Source organism: Rutilus rutilus (genome assembly GCF_951802725.1).
Source record: "Rutilus rutilus genome assembly, chromosome: 24".
Classification (NCBI taxonomy): Eukaryota; Metazoa; Chordata; class Actinopteri; order Cypriniformes; family Leuciscidae; genus Rutilus; species Rutilus rutilus.
Genome location: NC_140228.1, coordinates 3868230 through 3893647, shown reverse-complemented (window position 1 = coordinate 3893647; position 25418 = coordinate 3868230). Strand labels below are relative to the sequence as shown.

Sequence of the window (25418 nt, the reverse complement as noted above, 5' to 3'; positions counted from 1 at the left end):
GCTGGTTAGAGCTGCGCACAGGAGGCTGCGTTTGAGGGCGGCCTGTGGCTGAGCTCGAACGGCGGGGCAGGAAGAGGTCCATCGCCTGCGACGCCTTCTGCACTTCAGAGAACCGATCCACAATTCCGCTGACCGCAGGGCCAAAGAGGCCGGTGGGCGAGAGTGGTGCGTTCAGAAACACAGCGCGCTCTGACTCACTCATGTCCGCGAGCGTCAACCATAGATGTCTGTCGATGACGGTGAGCGCGGCCATGGATCTGCCGATGGCTTGAGCAGCGGTCTTGGTAGCGCGCAGCGCGAGATCCGTAGCGCTGCGCAGATCGGTAAAGGCAGACTGATCCGAGCCCTTCTCGTCCAGTTCACGGAGGAGGTCGGCTTGAAGGATCTGAAGGATAGCCATTGAGTGCAGGGCGGAAGCAGCCTGGCCGGAGGCGGCGAAAGCGCGGCCGGCGAGAGCTGAGGTGGTCCTGCAGGCTTTAGACGGCAGGGCAGACTTTGAGCGCCATCTAGCAGACGGCGGGCAAAGGTGCGTTGCCACAGCATCCTCAGCGGCGGGGATGCCGTTATAGCCGTTATAGCCGCGCAGCAGGCAGGGAAGGCTGAAGGCGGCGAGCGGCCGGCGTCCTCAGGCTGAGATCCTCGGCGTGCTGGTCGCTGGATTCGACGGCGGCTTCCTCGGAGATCAGCGATGCGAAGAGCTTCGCTGAAGAGACAGAAATCAGCGAAGCAGCCTCTGTTCCTTGCTTATATACGCTAAGCCACACCCCTAATGACGGGCTGTGACGCACTAAGCGCGCCAAGCGCGCTCATTGGACGTGACGTCACGCGCAAGGCTCAGCCATAGGCTGCTGCAGTTGCCGCAGAGCAGCCAATGGGCACGCGACTCGCTTGCCCTAGGTCTGCAGGCTGCCGCACTGCGTTGACAAGTTTTAAAAAATTAGGATAATTTTTGGCTTCAGTATCTCGTGAAAGGAGACTTTCCCGCAGCGTAAGCTAGCTTACGCAATACGAGAGAACCTCTCGTAAGAGAAACACTAGCATCAAACACCAATACAGAAAATACAAACTTTTCATCTTTACAGTTTGAACAATTTCAGTGACTTCATACAAAGTAATATTTTCTTCAAAGAAAAGAGTGACATTCTTTCACATGATTTATTTTATTTTTTAGAACATAACAATTCTTTAAGGTAAATGAAAATTAGCAGTTTGCTTCAATAGTAGTAATTTACGGAATTACAGTAATGAGAAAAAAAAGGTAGAAACTAAAAGTACATACTGTAATTCGAACAAATAATTGAGGGGCTAATCCTGCCTCTCTCTACTAGCATCAGGCCACAGGTTTTCATCAACATCAGTTCCCATCAAAACCTGTCTTCCTTGTTCCATTTCCAAAATTAGTCTTTCTGAGCTCTACCTATATATATATATATATATATATAATGTGTGTGTGTGTGTGTGTGTGTGTGTGTGTGTGTGTGTGTGTGTGTGTGTATGTGTGTGTGTGTGTGTTCACTAACAAGTCTAAAACAAGACACCTGCTTAGCCTTTCAGCTGAAATTGCAATCAGCAGTGTTTGAAAGGCACAAGGCTGAAATCTATTCTGTTTTGAATGTGTGGTTCACAGTTTTGACAGCAGTGTGTTAGCATTTGAACAAAGTGCTGTAAATCCACAGTGTTGTGCAGGCTGTGGTTAAAGTCATGGGATAAGTGTGTAGAGTTTTGAAAACTGTGTTCAAGCAATGGAAAACGAACTAGAGTTTGGTCCACATGAACTGCTGCTGTGCAGACTGTAGTTAGAGTTTTGCACATGTGACTCCAGTTGTGCCCACTGTCGTTTAGCAATCGAAAAAAACTGTAATATAAATTATTATCATCTGCTCTGAAATCTGAATTATGAGGGATTATTTTAATAAATCAACAGACTTATTAAACTGATCAAGCTGAACATGTTTATGATTCTGATGATGCAGTTTAGAAAGAAGAATATATTAAATCATAAATGCAGAAAATCTAAAATGTGGTGAAGGATTGAAAAATATCCACTGAAGTGAAAATCAAAAGTGACTGAATTTCTACATGAAGGATGTAATAGGAAACAGGAGACAAATATGAATTCTCAAAAATCACAATCAAAAAGGTCAAAAACTGATTAAGCTCAAGAAAGTGATGTTCAATAAGATCATATTGAGTCGTTTCTTCACTGTTGAGTGTGTGTGTGTGTGTGTGGTTTGAGCAGCTGCAGTTTCAGTTCAGTCACTGTGACTCTGACTGACGGAGGTTTTTGTACGACTCTTTATCACTGTGTGAACACAGGTTTACTGTTGATCCAGTGATAACTCATACAGTAATAATGTCCAGCATCTTCAGTCTGGACTCCACTGATGGTCAGAGTGAAATCACTGTTAGATCCACTGCCACTGAATCTAGATGGAGTTCCTGACTGACGGTCGCTTGCTGAATGAATCAGGAGTTTAGGAGCTTCTCCAGGTTTCTGTAAGTACCAGGATAGACACCGTTTGCTGCTACACCAGTTGACTGGATCACTGCTGGTTTTACAGGTTACAGTGACTGATTGTCCAGTTTGAGAGAGCCGCTCTGAGGGAGTTTGAGTCACTGTCTCCTGCCCAACAGATTCTGACAAGAGAGAAAGATTAGAAATCACACACACTTTTACAACCTTATATCTTCACAACACACATAAAGATAACGAGTGAATAACGTTTGTAATCTTGACTGACACAAACCTCGACATAACACTGCCAGCGTCCAGATCAATATGGTGATGAAAGTCATTTTTGTAGGTTGAAGGTTCAGTTCTAGTGAAAAACAGTTGTTGATCATGTTTGATGTTTGACAGAGTTATAAACACATGCAGAGCACTGAAGCGTGTGTCGCTCATGTAAAACACACTCTATGCAAACGCTTCAGGAGTCACAGATTTAAGTTGGTGTTTCATTGAGACTTCACAAACATTTCACGAGTTCACATGTTAATATGATCCTTTATTGATATAAAGTAATATTTTCTGAATATCAGACCAACATGTGAGTGTGATATTGCTTTGATACAACATTTTAATATTATTGAGTACTTTACATTTTAGTCATTTATATTGCCAGTAGTTATTCACTAACTGAAAGTTACGGCTAACTGAAATATTTCCAAACGAAACCACAGTAAAACAAACCAGTGCGACTCTGAGAAACACAATCGTGGCCTAATAGTTAGAGAGAGTCAGAGAGGTTTAATGCAGAGGACAAACTCTGAGTTTGGGTTTCCACACCTGGCCTTCATATGTCACTTTCACAATAGTTCCTGAATGAATCAGTGTTTTTAATCGGATGATAAAGTTAATGGCTGCATCTGAAATCACATCTTCCCTTCTATATAGTAGGCAAAAAACAGTATGTGACAAAAGAAGGATGTCCGGATTGACAATACTCATAAAAGCAAAAAGTACTCGGATGTCCGACTACTTTTGGAGAGATCCTGAAGTGTGATACGATGGACACTTTACTATCCCATGAGGCCACAGGAGAGGATCTGTGAATGACAGTGAAGAGATGCAGCTGATGCTGGTAGATCACATGATAATGACAACATGGCGAATGTAGTACGTCTGGATTACACTACACACACCCATTTATACTATATAGAACTGACTTTTTTAGCGGACGTGAAGTAGTTAATTATTCAAAATACTGTAAGTACCTACACAAGAGAGTATGTGATTTCAGCACAGCCATTGATTGATTCACTGTGTCCCGATTCAGAGTGTAAAAAAGGCCCCAAAGTTATGTTAGTGTTGCTATTATTTAGTACAGTTGACCATATTGTGCTTTATGTTTCACATTTACTCCCGTTTATTCAGTGCTTGTAACAGGATAGCCAAAGCGCTTGCTGGTTTGTGTATTATATCTGACGTCACACAGTATGCAGTATGATAGAGATAGTCGGTCGGTTGGATTGTAATTGTGAGCGGCACCTTTGACCTTTCCTCAGAGTGTGCGTAAATGAGAAGAGTAGCCTAAGTATATTTGCTGCATTACTCGTGATATTGTATTTCTTTGTCAAACCAGCTGTTATTTCTGCTATCTGATGTGGATGAGAGTTAGGAGTATAAGGGTCGAAACACGACCGTTGTGCTAATTATATCCACGCTCGTACATGCTACTTTCAAGCTTCGGCTCACCTGACTCAGTACGTCGGGTCAAAATATGTCACATCGTGTTTAGACATGTTTATACTTTACTACTTGTTGTTAGGATTGTTCAGTACTTTGTGGTTGAGTAAAATAAGAAGTAAATGGTGTTAAATATTATTATCTGGCTTCTCTATCAAGGCTTTGCTAGCTGGAACAGAACATAGCATCCGGTCCGAGGTTTTCACAATAAAAGCATCCAGCCGTTTAGTTAGTTGGAGGCTTTAAAGCGTGTTATAGATGACAGGAAGTGCTGTCTGCTTAACGCATGGTAGAAAATCTGAGAATCCCATATAATAAGTGTTTGAATCCTTTCTCTCTGCTTACATTATTAGAGTTTAAGAGATATATAGTCATATTCTGTCTGTTTATTTTATGTTTGGTAATGTATATTAGTGCTTAAGGAGGTATGAGTGTATGCATGTTTCCTTTATTCATTTGTATTTTGTTTCTCTCTTTATAGAAACCACACTCAGAATTACACTCACCCTCAAACTCACTCACACAAGAAAGAGGAAGAAATAAACAGAATAAGAACTATATCTCTCAGCTCTTCAGTTCATACTCTGGAATATTTGGCCTTAAGTGTTCTGGCCGACACACCTGAGTGAACCTGGTGATAAACCCAGAATTAGCACTCAGACTGAGCATCTACCCATTATCTTCAGTACAGAGACTTCATCCTTCGAAGGCGAAGTCTGTCTCAATTCAAAGGCTCCTTCAAATGCGTCTTCATATATTTTTTTACTCAAAGTACTTTTTCTAAACTCTTAACACAGCAACACACCTACGTCACACAATTAGCCAACTTAATTTTCTGCCCAAAACCACATTTTGTTCATTAAATACCAAGTCTACATTTCAAAAGGCAAAAAAAACAAAAACATTTTCTACATGTTTTTATGCTTAATAATTATTTTTAAGTGTTTCTGGTATTACAGGAAAAACTCTTAAAAACAATGAACATCTGCTCTATTGAGAAACACAACCACTCCTGATGATGAAATATGAGTTTAACTCGCTCAGGCGTTTGATTGGTTTGTTCAATAAATCAGGAGTTCAGGAGTTTCTCCAGGTTTCTGTAAGTTCCTGCTGAAATAGTTTATCCTGTTCCAGTTGCTCATCATTTTAACGGGTTTGTTCATATTCATCAGTTTACACTGAGGTTTATCAGGTCATGTTATCGTCAGCTCCCAGTTTATACCTTCTCATAGTTTTGTGAATAAGTTTTAAATAAAAATTCAGTTAAAAGCGCAAATAAAAGTTTGTATAGCTCTTTTTTTATCAGAGGCGTCTGATTGGTGCAGAGGAGGGAGAGGCGTGTCTAAACTGAACTGTTGATCAGAGCGACAATTAAAGTCCGCGTGAACCGGAAGTTGCAAACGACTTTTCTCCAGTGTTGTGACGTATTTCCCAGTGAAAAGGAATATTAAACAGAGGGCAGGGTGTTACTCTAGCGCTCCTCCATCTCTCGCTCATTACAGACTAACGATTTGAGGGGAGTGGTTAAGCGTTTCCCAAACCAAGCCGTCAAACCTACGTCATCAGAGAAGGTCCTCCAATGCAGAGGGGAGGGGCATTTTCAGATTTTGATTAAAGATTACGAAGCCAAAAAAAATGTTTTCTGTGTTTTAACTTGCATGGATTAATTGTTCACCACCAGACTAGTAATATGCGCTAACAAAGTAAATAGGGTCCATTTTGATTTCAGTTGGACTTTAAAACAGCAAGCTAATATAAAACTCTTACTGTCTGCAGAATACAGTGCATAGTAAACAAATCACATGTTAGGATGGTCAGATGAAATAATCATGGAGTATTATGAAAATTAAAGTCTATTATTAATAAAAGGGGGCAAATAGGGCAAACTAAAATCACTCAGATCTCAATTGTGTCACTGATATTTAAGAGCACAAAATCTCTTTCTGAACTCTATAATTATTAAGAGTGTCAGATTAATTTAGATGGTTTTATTTCAGATGCAAGTGTGACGATGTTATTTCAGATCCTCCTTTGAGCAGCTGCAGTTTCAGTTCAGTCACTGTGACTCTGACTGACGGAGGTTTTTGTACGACTCTTTATCACTGTGTGAATGTAACATCACCCTCACATTTATTAGCAGAATTTGTTCTGCAATAGTAACTCTGACAGTAATAATGTCCAGCATCTTCAGTCTGGACTCCACTGATGGTCAGAGTGAAATCACTGTTAGATCCACTGCCACTGAATCTAGATGGAGTTCCTGTGTAGAGTTTTTTTACATAATAAATCAGGAGTTTAGGAGTTTCTCCAGGTTTCTGTAAGTACCAGGCTAAACCTTCATTCCCATCATCCCATTTCCTCACATCTCTGCTGGTTTTACATTTGATATTGACAGTTCCTCCTGGTTGTGCTGCTGTTATTGAGGGACTCTGAGTGACGGTGATCTGTCCTCTACACTCTGAAACACAACAAGAAGAAAATACACTCAAAACTTTGACAATATACTTGAAGAAATGAATTAATATCAAACTTGTGCTCCACAAACCTTGAGCAAACGCTGTGAGAGTCCAGATGAAGATGATGATGAAGGTCATGTTGATGAAGATTGTTGTGTGTGTCAGTGATGAAGTGTTAAACTCACAGCACTATAAACACTCTCACACACTGAAGATCTGATCAATATGCAAACACACTCCACATCATTTCCCTGAAGACAGTCACTCATTAACAGACACGTATAATAAAAACAATTACGGAATACATCAAAGACCAACTTTAGTATATTAATCTAAATATCTGCTGTGAGAATATTTTTACTGTAGTTGGAGTAAAACGTCACTGTTAATCCCCATATTTTACACCAAATCCATGTGTGTTCCTGCAGTTTATGAACAGACATGAGGATCATCACACACACGAGTCTCTGTCAGTCACTGAATAACTGAGTTTGATTGAGAGTCACACATGATATAATCATGTTCACTTTAATAAATTCAGTTAGTAATTCAGTGATGATGAGCTTCATAAAGCAGGGGAAGTCAGTGAGTTGATGTGTGTGTTGTTGATGTGAAGTTCAGTTAGTGAAGCGTTCAGGAGGTTTCTCTTCTGATGATCTATTAGTTTATTTCACTGGTTCACTTTCAGCAGCGGCTCCAAACTGATGATGGCAGTAAATCATCACATATTAAGATTATTACTACAACAGCTGACTGCTAAATACTTTGTAGAAAAGATGCACTTTTAGCATATTTTTATATATATATATTTTATGTGCAATTACACATTGAATGATTTTCATTGTCAAAGGATCTTTTTTTTTCATCCACTGAACTAGAAACAATCATTTCTGACATTTACTTGATTTGACGAGTTTTCAGCTCTTTTCTTCCTCAAAGATAATTCAATTCTAAAGGGTTAAAAATACATTGAAAGAAAATAACATTTGGCTGGTATTTTGGCACCACTTTTTATTTTGGTATTAATTGATTTGTTTCTAACATATTGTTAAATGAACAGCAATATTTCCAAACTGGCATTTATATTCTTAATAGTATTTCCTCTTAATGATCAGTTCTGTCTGAGACTTCAGGAGTAAAAAGTTTATAGAAATTAATTTTATTAATTATAAAGTTATAGTGGATGTGACACACAAAGTTTGCTTAAGGTTTTATTCAGAGTCTTAAACTGTAGTGAATTCAGTTCTTGTGTTTCTTCACATCTGATCTTTGATGCTTTTAACAAAGCGAGTTTCAGTGAAGATGATCATGAAAATGACACTTCAAATCTATAATATAACTTCAGTTTAACTCTAATCGCTTTAGTGATCACAGGCTTTGTGAAAACTCTTCTCTAAAAACATTCAGATCAACTTTTTGAAAGTTAAAGCTGATAAAGTGAATCAAACATTACAGAGAAACATATTCTTCTCTTTCTAATGCTGTTTCTTTTAGACTCTTATTTGTCGTTTTCAGTCGATTCTTGTTTGTAAAATTAACACTTGATGACCTGAAATTAGTTTTTGTCTTCATTTACAACTTGTTAAAACAATAAATTGTATAATTTATATTTTTTGTTCAATAAAACTGGATATTGAGACTGCAGAGAATATCAAAGATGACACATTTACAGACAACAGTCTTTATGTCGACTGTGAACCGTATTCTGAACATCTGCATCTGCTTTCTGCCTTTCATACAAGACTGTGTGTGTACTTTATCATTCAGGCATGATTTTATTACAGTTCAGTCAATAAATAAAATATAATTGTAACTTTATGTCTTTATGTCCGTTTTTGTCATTTATGTTCCGGGTCTTTCATTAGATCAGGGCTTTAACTCACAGTTTATAAGTAAACTTCAGTCAGTGGAGCATGAACACTCCTGCAGATTCATGATGAAACAAGAACATGCGGACAAATCATAGATATAGTTTTAGATAAATGTAATAAGATAAAGAGATAAGATAAGGTATTTAGTAAGTTAAACTCAATGAATGCTTTAGGTTTAATATCTACGAATAACTTGTGAAAGTGTGTGTGTTTGTGTGTGTGTGTGTGTGTGTGTGTGTGTGTGTGTGTGTGTTTGAGCAGCTGCAGTTTCAGTTCAGTCACTGTGACTCTGACTGACGGAGGTTTTTGTACGACTCTTTATCACTGTGTGAACACATATTTACTGTTGACTTCATGTAAACTCTGACAGTAATAATGTCCAGCATCTTCAGTCTGGACTCCACTGATGGTCAGAGTGAAATCTGTTCCTTCATATTCTCCATTCCCACTGAATCGACTGAAACTCCCGCCATAGCGATCATTTACCCCATAAATGATGAGTTTAGGAGCTTCTCCGTGTTTCTGCTGATACCAAGCTAAACCCCAGCTTAATATCCCAGTATCAGTTTTACAGTCTATAGTGGCGATTTGTCCTTCAGAAACATTCACAACTTCAGGCTGAGTCACAGTGATTCCTCTGGACGCTGTTGACAACAACATTATATGAGTTTCATCAAATGACATGAACATTAAAGACTCAGAAATGACAAGCTTTGACTTCTGTTACCTGGAATAAAAGCGGTCAGAATCCAGATGAAGCTGCTGAAGAGATTCATGGTGTGTGTTGGGTTTGTACCGTGGTAAACAGCAGTGTGTTATAAAGTGTGTGAGTCTGAAGGCTATAAACACTCGGAGAGCTGAAACACGTGCCGATGCAAAGTGACTCTCTGAGCAAAAACCAGCTGGAGGAAAACACACATGAAAATGAACACATGCAGAAGAAACTGATCCAGTTTTGTGGCCTTTAATGTGTTTTATTCTCATGATCCAGTGGAGTGTGTTTTCACTTCTGTAGGAGTTTAGAAATCATTTCTTCTTTATTCTGCACGAGTCTCTGGTTCAGAGTTCAGACTTTCTGATCAATCAAATGACAGTTTCATCACTAAAAGAAACAAGTATTTCACTGTGAACTCCATGAGAGGGCAAAGGTCATTCCAGAGGTCACAGGTCATCAACACTTATTAAAATGCTTTGAGAAACACATGATCTTTTAGAAACTCCCAGTTTAGATGTGTAAAGATCAGCACAGAGTCTTTCTGATTATATTATTTATTTAGATTTAATAGTTTTCATGCATTAAGAGACATTTAGAGACGATGAGACTGTTCAATAATCCTGATGTTGAGTCTCATATCAGTGTGTGTGTGTGTGTGTGTGTGTGTGTGTGTGTGTGTGTGTGTGTGTGTGTGTGTGTGTGTGTGTTGTTCGTCTCTTTCTCTGCTGGAGTGTGTGTTCATTTGAGTGTGACGGAGGTTTTTGTACGACTCTTTCACTAGAATGAAACACTGTGGTACACTTTCGGTGGAGGAACTAAACTGACGATCAGTAAGTCTTTTCTATTCTCTAATATGAAAATTTTAATTAATTTATTTTATTTTATTGTTTAGATTATTTCAGCAAAATAATTATTAGTGATGATCTTAAAATGCCATGAATGAACCTTAAAAACATCTAAAAGATGATCTTATTTGTCAACAAGATAATTAATTTATTAATATGTTTTGGAAAAGCAATTTATCATTTAACTATTTTATTATTTACTTAAGTTTTATATTTCATATTGTTTTTAAATGTTATTTTTAATTTTACATTCATCGTTTAATTATTATTGGTAACATTTGATTGTATTTTAATGTAGCCTATGGATTGCAGTATTTTATGATATATTCAATTATTTCTTGATATAAATAATTTTGTGTATAATTAATAGTAAATTTAAAGGGTTTTTAAATGCATCCAAAGTTTGATAATAAAATGTTTGTGTAAGTGTCATCATCAGACAAAGAGATATTTAGTTAATAAGCATTTTAAAAATCAACAATTTAAAGGTTAAGTTTGCTGATGATTATGATTGTAAGTGTTTAAACAGCAGAATTTAAAATATATATTGAAACTTTGCTGAAAATTAAGATTGATTTTTTGTGAGTATCAAAATTTATGAATATTTTTACAAATTAATATTGAAATTATTATTTAAAACTGATTTCAAAATCTTATGAAGAAATCACAATATATTAATACATTTTCATGTGGACAATGTTGTTAAAAATTAGTTGAGATTAAAATGTCCTGCAACTTCGGAAAAAATCAAATGTGTATTTTTTTATTAAATGTTTGTATAGCTATTTTAAATGTAATTTAATTTTACATGAATATTTAAAATCTTATTATTGCTAACATTTAGTTCATGTCATGTATTGACTGCAGATACTTTAAAATCTATTCAATAATTCCTTTATATATATAAATTTGTCTATAATTCTTGGTAAATGTAACTATTAAGGGCTTTTAAAAATGTATGAAACAAAAGTTGTATATAATGCAGACAACATAAATATGATTTTTATAATTTTCATCAGACAAAAATAAACTCAGTTAAAGAGCATTTTGAAAATTAATCATTTAAATGATCAAATTTGCTGATGTTTATGATTGTGAGTTTCTGAATAGCAACGACATCACAATATAACCATCAATTTACTTGGACAATGTTTTTCAAACTCATTCTGTGGATCATTTAAAATGTAACTTGTATATTTAAAATCAAATGATCATTCATGAATGTGTGTGTGTGTGTGTGTGTGTGTGTGTGTCCAGCGGGTCCCTCCGTGTCTCCCTCCGTGTCTCTGCTGTCTCCCTCTTCTCTGCTGATCTCTGGAGACCCCCCCGCTCTGCTCTGCCTGCTCAGCTCTTACTCTCCACAGGGGGCGACGGTGAGCTGGACGCTGGACGGGTCAGAGGTCACCGAGGGGGTTCAGACCAGCGCAGAGAGCGAGCGGGACGGTCTCTACAGTCGCAGCAGCGTCCTGAGCCTCAGCAAAGCACGCTGGGAAGCCGCAGAGCGCTTCGTCTGCAGAGGAACACATGCCGGAGCTGCTCACGAGGCCTCGTTCCTCAAGAGCTCCGAGTGCTGATGTTTCTCCAGTGAAGACCAGCGTATCTGAGCGTCACGTGATTTACAGCTCAATACTGAAGCAGTCTGTCAATGTGCTGCCATTGCTGTTCATTCAATAAAGCTTCATCTGAACGCAAGCGCACATTTGTGTTGGACTGCATCATTGATCAGTGTGTCGTTCCTTCAAAGTCCTGCACTAAAGTTTCAGCGGCTTTTGATTGATTGGAATTAGGGGTGGAACAATAATTACAGTGGATAGTGACAATATGTATCGTATTATTCACCCAAAATGAAAGTTTAGGAAGTTTTCAGGGTTTTCGTGTCACTACTACATTAAACTACTGTATATAATGTTGAATATAATGTATAATAATGCAATGGGGGAATATTTGTGGGTCCTGATAATGCCAAATGTCTGATGTTACCAGTAAAAAGTGGCCTACATTATTTTAGATATATCTAGTCAGAGACATCAAGCATATTCGTCTGAAATAATTCAGTATTTTCAGCTTCAGAATCATGAATATTGTTATTCTGGTGTCTCTATTGTCCTGCATTGGGTTATCAGCACCAAGTCCAAGCCTATTCATTTACACACACAATGTTAAACCAAAGTGACCATTTTGATGGAGTATGGCAATAATATGGTATTGTGAGTTCAGGATGGTGACATAAGGGTCTCGTTACACCCCTAATTGTAATAGTTGAGAACAGCTGCATTCAGCAGTAAATGTGAAATGAAGCTCTTGGGGTTTGAACATGGTCACTGGAGACGAGCTGCTCTATTCTGAGACCATCACAATCACTAAACCTGACAATGCAAATGAGATCTTCAACTGAAACGCTCTGAACTGGAACAGTTTCTCCTGTGCTTATGGATTCATTAGTCAGTTTGTTAATAAGATTTCATCTTTATGAGTTACATGTTGCCTCATCACAACCCACACTATATTCACACATGAACAAACTTTAATCTTTATTATAAAAAATTAACTATAAATAAATTTCCACTATACATTGATGTGTTAAATTGCACACACACACACACACACACACACACACACACACAAAAAAAACATTAGTATGAAATGTTGATATTGAGCCAATGTTTGATAAAGCTGTTATATATAGCACTGTTAAATTACACAATAAATATAAAATAAATAGGAAATTATTATTATTTTTGATGGTGGACTGCACCTGTTTGGTAATCTCATCTTTAATTTCTAAATTAATTTAAAAATTCTATGTAAAGATATTAATTAAAATGATATAAATGTTCATCTGCTCTGAAATTGAGATTTGTGTTTTGTGATGCTGTTAATATATGAAGGATGAACTTAAAATAATAGACTTATTAAACTGATCAAGCAGAACATCTTTATGATGCAGTGATTCAGTTTAGAAAGAAGAATGAGGATAAATCATAAATGCAGAAAAACAAAAATATGGTGAAAGATTGAAAAATATCCACTAAGTGAAGATCAAACGCGACTGAATTTCCTCACAAATGACTGAAAATAACAGGAGAAAAATGACTTATGAAAAATCATGATCAAAGCTGTCATAGACTGACCAAGCTCAAACTTTTATATTATTATAATATAATAATATTATTGCTTATTATAAGATCATATTGCTTTTCTTAGTGTGTGTGTGTGTGTGTGTGTGTGTGTGTGTGTGTGTGCGTGTGTGTGTGTGTGTGTGCGTGTGTGTGAGTGTGTGTGTGCGTGTGTGTGAAAGTGTTTGAGCAGCTGCAGTTTCAGTTCAGTCACTGTGACTCTGACTGACGGAGGTTTTTGTACGACTCTTTATCACTGTGTGAACACCCAGTTACTGATGTAGTGTACACTCATACAGTAATAATGTCCAGCATCTTCAGTCTGGACTCCACTGATGGTCAGACTGAAATCTGTTCCATAATTTGCTCCATTGCCAGTGAATCTAGATGGAGTTCCTGACTGTCGTGAATTAATGTAATAAATGAGGAGTTTAGGAGCTTCTCCAGGTTTCTGCAGATACCAGGAGAGACAGCCACTACAACCCTGAGTACGATCTCCAATTCCTCTGTTAGTTTTACAGTTTATAGAAACTGTTCCTCCTTGAACGGCTGCTTCTGAGGGAGTCTGAGTCACAGAAACCTGGCCTGTAATTTCTGTCAATGACATTTCATTAGATCATTATTACAACAATTATTAAAATCAAAGTATCCAGTACAAAATCTAGACTGAACATCAAAAGCATATAAATCACATCTTGAGTTATTAATAGAGTAAATGAACCTTGAACAGAAAGAATGAGAGTCCAGATACAGACGCTGATGATCATCATTCTTCTTATCGGTGGTTTACTTTCAGTCTGAATGAAGAAAAGCTGTCAGTGATGAAGTGTTAAACTCACAGCACTATAAACACTCTCACACACTGAAGATCTGATCAATATGCAAACACACTCCACATCATTTACCTGAAGACAGACACTCATTATGTTTGAGCAACAGCTTTGTATAGATGTTTATTACTTGTTGCATTATTTTGGGCTGAGCTAAAACACAATAATGAGTGATTTGATGAAGACACTAAATGTTCTTGATTGACTGTAATAGTGGAGAACAGCTGCGTTCAGCAGAGAGACGGAGGAGAGAAACACCTGTTGTTTGAGCGTCGGTAACTCAGTGCTTGTTTGTTCTTTATCTCTCAAAATTTGAGACATGGTTTCCACATTTGTCTGCTAGAAATATAACTCACTTGGACATGTACAACACAATCACAGATTATGTGAGTTATTGTCAAACACAAAGAGGTCGTTGTTGAGACATAACCCTGTCCTGTTGAAACTCAGGCTGTTTTATCCGATAAGAAGACATGCACATAAACTATAATGGAAACATATTCATAAATCCCTCAATGCACAACAAAACACTCACATGATTTTGTCTTAACAGGGAATGTGATTGATAACTGGAATCATCTTAAGGGTTTGGTTGTAATATTTTTAATGAACTGTTAAAACTATCCTCACCACAAACAGCCGTAACATAGCTAACTGTTTTAGCATGTGGGTTTGAAGTTAGCATGAGCGTAAAGCATCAAATTAAACTAGAGAAATATCTACTTTAGTTTATGCAAGTCAAATGTATCTACAATACAATGATTGTTCGGAGAAAAATAGTCTTGATGACATTTTTTACTTTTTCTCCTGAAAATTCGTTTTTGGTCACAATGTACAAAGTACAATGTTGATCACAGTCACATGATGCGGTGTGTGATATTGATGACATCACCATAGCTCTTTCTGACGTGTCAAACTGACCCAGTGTTACAACACCAGTCTCCCCTAAATGTGAAATGAAGCTCTTGGGGTTTGAACATGATCTGCTCTATTCTGAGACCATCACAATCTAAACCTGACAATGCAAATGAGATTTTCACCTCAAACTCACAGTTTCACTCTTTTACTGGTTCAAGGCTCTGAACTGGAGCAGTTTCACTTCTGCTGATGGAGGGATGAGACCGTTATGAAGTTTGAGTGGTAGTTTATATGACTTGTGTGACTTATATAACGTAATGAGACTCTTCACTGGTAGATCACGTGTGACTGGACTAGAGGAGTAAATGTAGATGTTGATCTGATTCAATTCACGATTCATAGGTTTTTGAAAGATTTCTTTCTAATTCACAGAGTGCAATGCACCTATAAAATACCTAGGAAAGATATTCCATATTTCATCATTTCAGTAAACTATCCACATATTAAAATAATAGCTGATACATTCAAAGTCTCATATTCAAATAAAATAAACTCATATATCCTAAAAGCCCTTAAATGTCTCTGATCGCCCATAAACACTGATCTCAGTAAAACTGCAGTATTTGATCTTGTAAAAATAACAGTTTAACGAGTTTGTTTGCCCATAAAATCTTTAAGATATTAGGTTAAACTTATTTGGCTTGCTGTCCACTGAAGAGGGGCTCGATGAAGCAGCTTCAACTCGAGCTTTGATATACCCCCCCAGTGGCTAAAAGTAGGATATGATAATTGAAGGGCAAGGTACCTGAGATGAAGGTGGAGTTTGGGGAGGTGGAGGGATACTGGAACAGCTGATGCAAGAGAGAGGTAAGCGGCTGCTTATATACTCAGGCTGTTGATTGAAAGATTAGATGGGCTCACTCCTCCCTAACTTGCGTTTAGGAACTTCATGAAGTTTCCACACAATGAAGCGCTTTATTTCAGTGTTGAGCAATAACATCTTTATGAATGTTTTAAGTGTGTTTGACTCGAGACTGAAGTGTTGCTGTGAGAGATCTGTCTTCTGCTCATGTGAGCAGGGCCGTAGCTAGAGGATTCGGGGCCCCCTGAAAAACGGGCCCCCACCACCCTCCACCAATATCATATACTGTAAATAGATGAGCATGGAGGTCCACATATAACAGAAGAAGGTGATGTTGTAAAACCTTTATTTTAAAAGTTAAATTTATATAAGAATTACAACTAATAAAAAGAAATTGTTAAATAATAATGAAACCAATTTTTAAAAAGTAACAGCAAAATAATGATTTTTTCCCCATCAGTCTGTTATAATTCATAAATCAAAAAGTAAACATTTATAGTTACGTCGTATGCCGGTGGAACTATGTGGCGACATATAATACATGGTTTTATTTAAAAAAGGAGCTTTACACACAACCTTATCAGAGCTAATGATAATGACCTGTATTGTTATATATTTATGTAGTCTTGATTTGGGTGTGTACAGTGGTTTTACATTTAAAAGGGTTGTAAATCTAGTTCAAGTAAATTTTAGCACACCATAGTCAACTTTTCATCAGGTAATTTCACAACAACAAAAATGTGGCTAGTAAAAATGCTGTGTGGCTAGTAACTTTGAAAAACCACTAGCCACATTGGCTAGTGAGCAAAAAAGTTAATGTCAAGCCCTGCACGTAATCTTCGAAATAACAATACAACCTGTCTTTAAGAACATCTTGATTGACTGGGATACAACAACTTTCCTGGAATCCCTCTATTTCTTTTCATGGCGTTTCTGGTTCCCTATTTTTTTCAGTCAGTCAGTCTCCTTCTCTTCCACCAAGTTTATTGTTAACTTCAGGCACTGCCGCCTCAACTCTGATTGGTTCTGTTCACGAGCTGGGGTGGGACTTACAATTTTATTGGGTCCATCTGATGTTTATCACTGACTGAATAATTAATAAATACTTTAGATTTGACTAAACCATTTATAGGGAGGTATGAGAATATTTTGAAAAAATATTTAACCAAATTGCATGGTTTTGTGGTTTTCATTTAAATCTCAGGCATACAACTAATATAAATATTAGAATTATTCATACAAAAGGGGCCTATATAGTATAACTGCTGGATTTTGTGGGGCCCCCTGGGCAGCGGGCGACGGCCCTGCATGTGAGACTCAGACGCATCGCTGGATTCATAATTAATGCGTCCAGAAAACAGTGAATGGTCACAGACAGACTGATTGTGGGACGGTGGAGCGTCTGATCATGTTAAATACGGTTTCTCTCTTTCACTGAATCAGTTCATCTGTGACTCTTGTACATGATGATCTAAACAGCGGCTTTATGGAAGATGATTAATAAACTAGTCAAGCAACAACATCTTTATGATTCACTTTACAGTATGAGTGTATGATTAAGAAGAAAAAATAATCATGCTTTATAAAAATACATTAACAACCATATGAGAATAGATAAACCAACAATTATCTGAAAAAAATATGATCAAAATAATTTCTTATTATCTTCAGTAATATTAATGAAGTGCAGCAAAATAAGATATTAAGTTCATTTTTGTGTTTCTGTTGTGTGTGTGTGTGTGTGAGTGTTTGAGCAGCTGCAGTTTCAGTTCAGTCACTGTGACTCTGACTGACGGAGGTTTTTGTACGACTCTTTATCACTGTGTGAACACATATTTACTGCTGATGACATGGAAACTCTGACAGTAATAATGTCCAGCATCTTCAGTCTGGACTCCACTGATGGTCAGAGTGAAATCACTGTTAGATCCACTGCCACTGAATCTAGATGGAGTTCCTGACTGGAGGCGATTGGCCCAATATATCAGGAGTTTAGGAGCTTCTCCAGGTTTCTGTAAGTACCAGGCTAAGATGTCATCAGAACCATCATTGTACACATCTCTGCTGGTTTTACATTTGATATTCACAGTTCCTCCTGGTTGTTCTGCTGTTATTGAGGGACTCTGAGTGACGGTGATCTGTCCTCTACACTCTGAAACACAACAAGAAGAAAATACACTCAAAACTTTGACAATATACTTGAAGAAATGAATTAATATCAAACTTGTGCTCCACAAACCTTGAGCAAACGCTGTGAGAGTCCAGATGAAGATGATGATGAAGGTCATGTTGATGAAGATTGTTGTGTGTGTCAGTGATGAAGTGTTAAACTCACAGCACTATAAACACTCTCACACACTGAAGATCTGATCAATATGCAAACACACTCCACATCATTTCCCTGAAGACAGAAGAAACACTGTTTTGTCTTTTAGTGTCTTTGCTAATAAACTTCTGTGGATCATTTTCAGAAACAGAAACTCATGATTTACTTCATGTTATTTTGGGTCGATCTTCTCGCTCTAAACACTGTTTTAATGATCAGTTTCATTCAGACTTTGATGCTGAGAGAATTTAATACCTGAGCTGCAGATTTATATCATCCATGATACTGTATAACAGGTCAAAGGTCATCCAATAGAGAATGACCATCTAAATCTGATTTCATTATAAAGCTTCATCTTTTTTTGTAAGATGAAGAGTTTGTGGCTCTTAAATGATCTGATGAAACTGTATGATGTGTGTGTTTTTAAAAGAAGGTTTAAGGTTTTTATTTGGCAAAGATATTCTTAATTTATCACAAAATGTATTATTGAAAAGCTTAACCTAATTTCAAATCTCATTTATTGTCACATTTAATTGAAATTTAATTGAAACACAAATTTTTTATTATTATTATAAATATGCAATATTTGGTGATATTCTGTGTTTAAATTAATGATTTACATTAGTAATTTCACATGTAATGTATGCTAACATTTCATTTTATTTTAATTAAATGTGATATTGACAAAATTATCATTTAGAAACTCTCAGTTAAGATGTGTAAAGATCAGAGTCTTTCTGATTATATTATTTATTTATATTTAATAGTTTTCATGCATTAAGAGACATTTAGAGACGATGAGACTGTTTTTGTGAAAGTCACTTCAGTTCAATAATCCTGATGCTGAGTCTCACATCAGTGTGTGTGTGTGTGTGTGTGTGTTCATTTGAGTGTGACGGAGGTTTTTGTACGACTCTTTCACTAGAATGAAACACTGTGGTACACTTTCGGTGGAGGAACTGAATTGACGATCAGAAGCTGTAAGTCTTTCTTAAATTATCTATAAAAACGTATGTGTGTGTGTTTTTAGAAGGAGGTTTAAGGTTATTTAACAGCATTTGCCAACAATATTCTTAATTTATTACAAAAATACATTATTGAAATGCTTTATTTGCTTTACTTTAACTCTTATTTATTGTCACATTTTAGTCTATTTTACTGATTGATTGCACACATTCATACATTTAAATGTAATTTTGTCTGCTATATTATGAATGTCATATTTGGTGATATTCTATGTTTATTACATTTCAATCCATAGTTCACATTCATAATGTTTTACAGTAGTAATTTCACACATAATATGTGCTAACATTTCATTGTATTTTAAGTAATTGCAATGTTTTCAATTATTTCTAAATATATGTAATTTGACACAAAAGTTGGATGATATAGACAAAATAAATTTCATCAGTTCATCATCAGGCAAAAAGAAATTTAGTTGATAAACTAAATTTAAACTAAGTTTACTTATATTTCTGTTTACAAGGAAGTCTATTGAATGGTGATTATTTTCAAAACACAAATAATATATTGTGTTAAGTTATATTTAACTTAGTTAAATCTAGTTAGTTAAATCTATAACCAGTTTTCAGTGTATACAGTAAAGCAACAAACCGTTTACCAATTAATCATTTTTACCGTTGCATTTTTACAGTCTTTTACCGTTAAAATGATGATACTTTTTTACAATGTACAATATTTAGTAATATTGATTAAATGGAGAATGTTTTGAAACTAAACTCAGGATAGTGTCTATGAATGAAAGCAGTGAGGTGAAACTACAGTAAAGATGAAATGATTGTGCTTTTTACTGTATTACCATCAGACAAAGAGACATTTAGTTAAAGAGCATTTTAAAAATCAATCATTTAAACTATTACGTTTGCGGATGATTATGATTGTTTCTTAACAGAAGAATAAAAAAAAAATCATAATTGAAAATGGGCTGAAAATTACAATTGATTCTGAGTATCAAAATAGAAGAATATTTTTAAAAATACTTATGTAATACTTTATTCTAAATCTTATGAATAAATGTAGAAAATTCAATATTTTTTATTTATTTAATCATTTATTTAAATTTTATAATTCATATTAATATTTTTAAATGTAATTTTTAATTTTACATTAATAATTTAACATCTTATTAATGCTAACATTTAGTTCATTTCATGTATTGACTGCAGATACTTTAAAATCTATTCAATAATTTCTTCATATATAATTGTGTCTATAATTCTTGGTAAATGTAACTATTAAGGGCTTTTTAAACGCATGAAACAAAAGTTGTATAATGTGGACAACATAAATATCATTTTTTATAATTTTCATCAGACAAAAAGAAACTCAGTTGAAGAGCATTTTGAAAATTAATCATTTAAACAATTTAAACGATCAAATTTGCTGATGTTTATGATTGTGAGTTTCTGAATAGCAGAATATTTTCAAAATACATTTAATATTGAAATGATCATTTAAATGAGTTTTCTAGATCTTATAACGACATCACAATATAACCATCAATTTACTTGGACAATGTTTTTCAAACTCATTCTGTGGATCATTTAAAATGTAACTTGTATATTTAAAATCAAATGATCATTCATGAATGTGTGTGTGTGTGTGTGTGTGTGTGTGTTCAGCGGGTCCCTCCGTGTCTCCCTCCGTGTCTCTGCTGTCTCCCTCTTCTCTGCTGATCTCTGGAGACCCCCCCGCTCTGCTCTGCCTGCTCAGCTCTTACTCTCCACAGGGGGCGACGGTGAGCTGGACGCTGGACGGGTCAGAGGTCACCGAGGGGGTTCAGACCAGCGCAGAGAGCGAGCGGGACGGTCTCTACAGTCGCAGCAGCGTCCTGAGCCTCAGCAAAGCACGCTGGGAAGCCGCAGAGCGCTTCGTCTGCAGAGGAACACATGCCGGAGCTGCTCACGAGGCCTCGTTCCTCAAGAGCTCCGAGTGCTGATGTTTCTCCAGTGAAGACCAGCGTATCTGAGCGTCACGTGATTTACAGCTCAATACTGAAGCAGTCTGTCAATGTGCTGCCATTGCTGTTCATTCAATAAAGCTTCATCTGAACGCAAGCGCACATTTGTGTTGGACTGCATCATTGATCAGTGTGTCGTTCCTTCAAAGTCCTGCACTAAAGTTTCAGCGGCTTTTGATTGATTGGAATTAGGGGTGGAACAGTAATTACAGTGGATAGTGGCAATATGTCTCGTATTATTCACCCAAAATGAAAGTTTAGGAAGTTTACAGGGTTTTCGTGTCACTACTACATTAAACTACTGTATATAATGTTGAATATAATGTATAATAATGCAATGGGGGAATATTTGTGGGTCCTGATAATGCCAAATGTCTGATGTTACCAGTAAAAAGTGGCCTACATTATTTTAGATATATCTAGTCAGAGACATCAAGCATATTCGTCTGAAATAATTCAGTATTTTCAGCTTCAGAATCATGAATATTGTTATTCTGGTGTCTCTATTGTCCTGCATTGGGTTATCAGCACCAAGTCCAAGCCTATTCATTTACACACACAATGTTAAACCAAATTGACCATTTTGATGGAGTATGGCAATAATATGGTATTGTGAGTTCAGGATGGTGACATAAGGGTCTCGTTACACCCCTAATTGTAATAGTTGAGAACAGCTGCATTCAGCAGTAAATGTGAAATGAAGCTCTTGGGGTTTGAACATGGTCACTGGAGACGAGCTGCTCTATTCTGAGACCATCACAATCACTAAACCTGACAATGCAAATGAGATCTTCAACTGAAACGCTCTGAACTGGAACAGTTTCTCCTGTGCTTATGGATTCATTAGTCAGTTTGTTAATAAGATTTCATCTTTATGAGTTACATGTTGCCTCATCACAACCCACACTATATTCACACATAAACAAACTTTAATCTTTATTATAAAAAATTAACTATAAATAAATTTCCACTATACATTGATGTGTTAAATTGCACACACACACACACACACACACACACACACACACACACACACACACACACACAAAAAAAACATTAGTATGAAATGTTGATATTGAGCCAATGTTTGATAAAGCTGTTATATATAGCACTGTTAAATTACACAATAAATATAAAATAAATAGGAAATTATTATTATTTTTGATGGTGGACTGCACCTGTTTGGTAATCTCATCTTTAATTTCTAAATTAATTTAAAAATTCTATGTAAAGATATTAATTAAAATGATATAAATGTTCATCTGCTCTGAAATTGAGATTTGTGTTTTGTGATGCTGTTAATATATGAAGGATGAACTTAAAATAATAGACTTATTAAACTGATCAAGCAGAACATCTTTATGATGCAGTGATTCAGTTTAGAAAGAAGAATGAGGATAAATCATAAATGCAGAAAAACAAAAATATGGTGAAAGATTGAAAAATATCCACTAAGTGAAGATCAAACGCGACTGAATTTCCTCACAAATGACTGAAAATAACAGGAGAAAAATGACTTATGAAAAATCATGATCAAAGCTGTCATAGACTGACCAAGCTCAAACTTTTATATTATTATAATATAATAATATTATTGCTTATTATAAGATCATATTGCTTTTCTTAGTGTGTGTGTGTGTGTGTGTGTGTGTGTGTGTGTGTGTGTGTGCGTGTGTGTGTGTGTGTGTGCGTGTGTGTGAGTGTGTGTGTGCGTGTGTGTGAAAGTGTGTGAGCAGCTGCAGTTTCAGTTCAGTCACTGTGACTCTGACTGACGGAGGTTTTTGTACGACTCTTTATCACTGTGTGAACACCCAGTTACTGTTGATGTAGTGTACACTCATACAGTAATAATGTCCAGCATCTTCAGTCTGGACTCCACTGATGGTCAGAGTGAAATCTGTTCCATAATTTGCTCCATTGCCAGTGAATCTAGATGGAGTTCCTGACTGTCGTGAATTAATGCCATAAATGAGGAGTTTAGGAGCTTCTCCAGGTTTCTGCAGATACCAGGAGAGACAGCCACTACAACCCTGAGTACGATCTCCAATTCCTCTGTTAGTTTTACAGTTTATAGAAACTGTTCCTCCTTGAACGGCTGCTTCTGAGGGAGTCTGAGTCACAGAAACCTGGCCTGTAATTTCTGTAAATCACATTTCATTAGATCATTATTACAACAATTATTAAAATCAAAGTATCCAGTACAAAATCTAGACTGAACATCAAAAGCATATAAATCACATCTTGAGTTATTAATAGAGTAAATGAACCTTGAACAGAAAGAATGAGAGTCCAGATACAGACGCTGATGATCATCATTCTTCTTATCGGTGGTTTACTTTCAGTCTGAATGAAGAAAAGCTGTCAGTGATGAAGTGTTAAACTCACAGCACTATAAACACTCTCACACACTGAAGATCTGATCAATATGCAAACACACTCCACATCATTTCCCTGAAGACAGTCACTCATTATGTTTGAGCAACAGCTTTGTCTAGATGTTTATTTACTTGCTGCATTATTTTGTGCTGAGCTAAAACACAATAATGAGTGATTTGATGAAGACACTAAATGTTCTTGATTGACTGTAATAGTGGAGAACAGCTGCGTTCAGCAGAGAGACGGAGGAGAGAAACACCTGTTGTTTGAGCGTCGGTAACTCAGTGCTTGTTTGTTCTGTATCTCTCAACATTTGAGACATGGTTTCCACATTTGTCTGCTAGAAATATAACTCACTTGGACATGTACAACACAATCACAGATTATGTGAGTTATTGTCAAACACAAAGAGGTCGTTGTTGAGACATAACCCTGTCCTGTTGTAACTCAGGCTGGGGATCGATGGAACAATGAGAGATAATTTGCTGAAATAAGATCCACACAATCTAAATGTGTGCAAGAATGTTTTGAAGAACAAAGAAAAATCAGTTTTGAATGAAGTCAACAATTTGAAGTAACAAAAAACATTCAAATTTAGCACAAAAACTGCTGTGTGTGTGTGTGTGTGTGATCATGTGTGTGTGTTCTCAATTCCTGTCACACAACAGTTCAGTCTCTAGCTATGTTGCCATCCTCCTATTTTATGTGAATTTTGGGATTGACTATCACATAAAAAAAACGTCGGATGGAAATGCCGAGATGAACATCAATTCTAAAAATGTGCAGAGAAATCGTATGTGCTCGACTGAGGTGATAATGTTTTTATCCGATAAGAAGACATGCACATAAACTATAATGGAAACATATTCATAAATCCCTCAATGCGCAACAAAAAACTCACATGATTTTGTCTTAACAGGGAATGTGACTGATAACTGGAATCATCTTAAGGGTTTGGTTGTAATATTTTTAATGAACTGTTAAAACTATCCTCACCGCAAACAGCCGTAACATAGCTAACTGTTTTAGCATGTGGGTTTGAAGTTAGCATGAGTGTAAAGCATCAGATTAAACTAGAGAAATATCTACTTTAGATTATGCAAGTCAAATGTTTCTACAATACAATGATTGTTCGGCAAAATATAATCTTGATAACATTTTTTACTTTTCCTCCTGAAAATTAGTTTTTGGTCATAAAACGTACAATGTTGATCACAGTCACATGACACTTCTCCTGTGAGGTGATGCGGTGTGTGATATTGATGACATCACCATAGCTCTTTCTGACGGGTCAAACTGACAGTGTTCAACACCGGTCTCCCCTAAATGTGATACAAAAATTTATGGAATTCAAGTTGATTCATCAAACCGTTTTCATTAAACCCACGAACAAATTTTACGTAGTGCTTGCGAAAACAGACGTAAGGTTGTATCTCCGCAACGCTTCATCCGCAACGCTTTATCGTATTCAGACCAAACTTATTACATGTCATCACAAGCATGACCTGAGGCTATGATAGTCGACTGATATCCAATTTTACCATATCGGCCATTTTGTCTGTTGGCCATTTTGGTTTGGGTCATCAGCAAGATGCCCTGAAGGAGTGTGAGAAGTTTCGAACCAGCGCCACCTAGTGCTCAAAAGTTATAACAAAATTTCCAAAAAGGCTAATAACTTTTGAATAAATCTGGCTATTGAAATGCCACTGGTCTTATTAGATTCCTTGGGTCAAGCCGAGAACATAGATACCAAGTTTTCCTTATTTGGCCGAACTTCCTGTCCGCTATCTTGATTTTCATTCAAAACCTACTTTTTCAAACTCCTCCTAGACCGTATGTCCGATTTTCACCAAAATCGAATCGTATCATCTCCAGACTGTACCGACTAAAAGTTATGGATTTTGTGTCGATAGACAAAACCGTTTTCGTATAGCGCAGCAGCAAAGTTGAGGCATGATGCCAAAAAGACTATTTAGGCTTTATCTCTGCAATGC

At 36.5% G+C, this 25418-nt stretch overlaps 2 long non-coding RNA genes and 1 gene segment (V, D, J or C); 2 read left to right on the top strand and 1 right to left on the bottom strand.

Annotated features, from left to right (window-relative positions):
- Positions 1-6117: 6117 nt before the first annotated feature.
- LOC311284472 (Ig kappa chain V region 3368-like) lies at positions 6118-6802 on the bottom strand. The segment is given in 2 exons: positions 6732-6802; positions 6118-6644 (listed from the first exon to the last, which is right to left on the bottom strand).
- Positions 6803-9897: 3095 nt separating this feature from the next.
- On the top strand, positions 9898-11770 carry LOC311284487. The gene is made up of 2 exons (XR_014626230.1): positions 9898-10058; positions 11331-11770. It is a non-coding gene; the product is annotated as an uncharacterized lncRNA (long non-coding RNA).
- A 7159-nt stretch (positions 11771-18929) lies between these two features.
- Positions 18930-21150, top strand: LOC311284494. Its single transcript, XR_014626237.1, has 2 exons — positions 18930-19045; positions 20711-21150. It is a non-coding gene; the product is annotated as an uncharacterized lncRNA (long non-coding RNA).
- The last annotated feature ends 4268 nt before the right edge of the window (positions 21151-25418 follow it).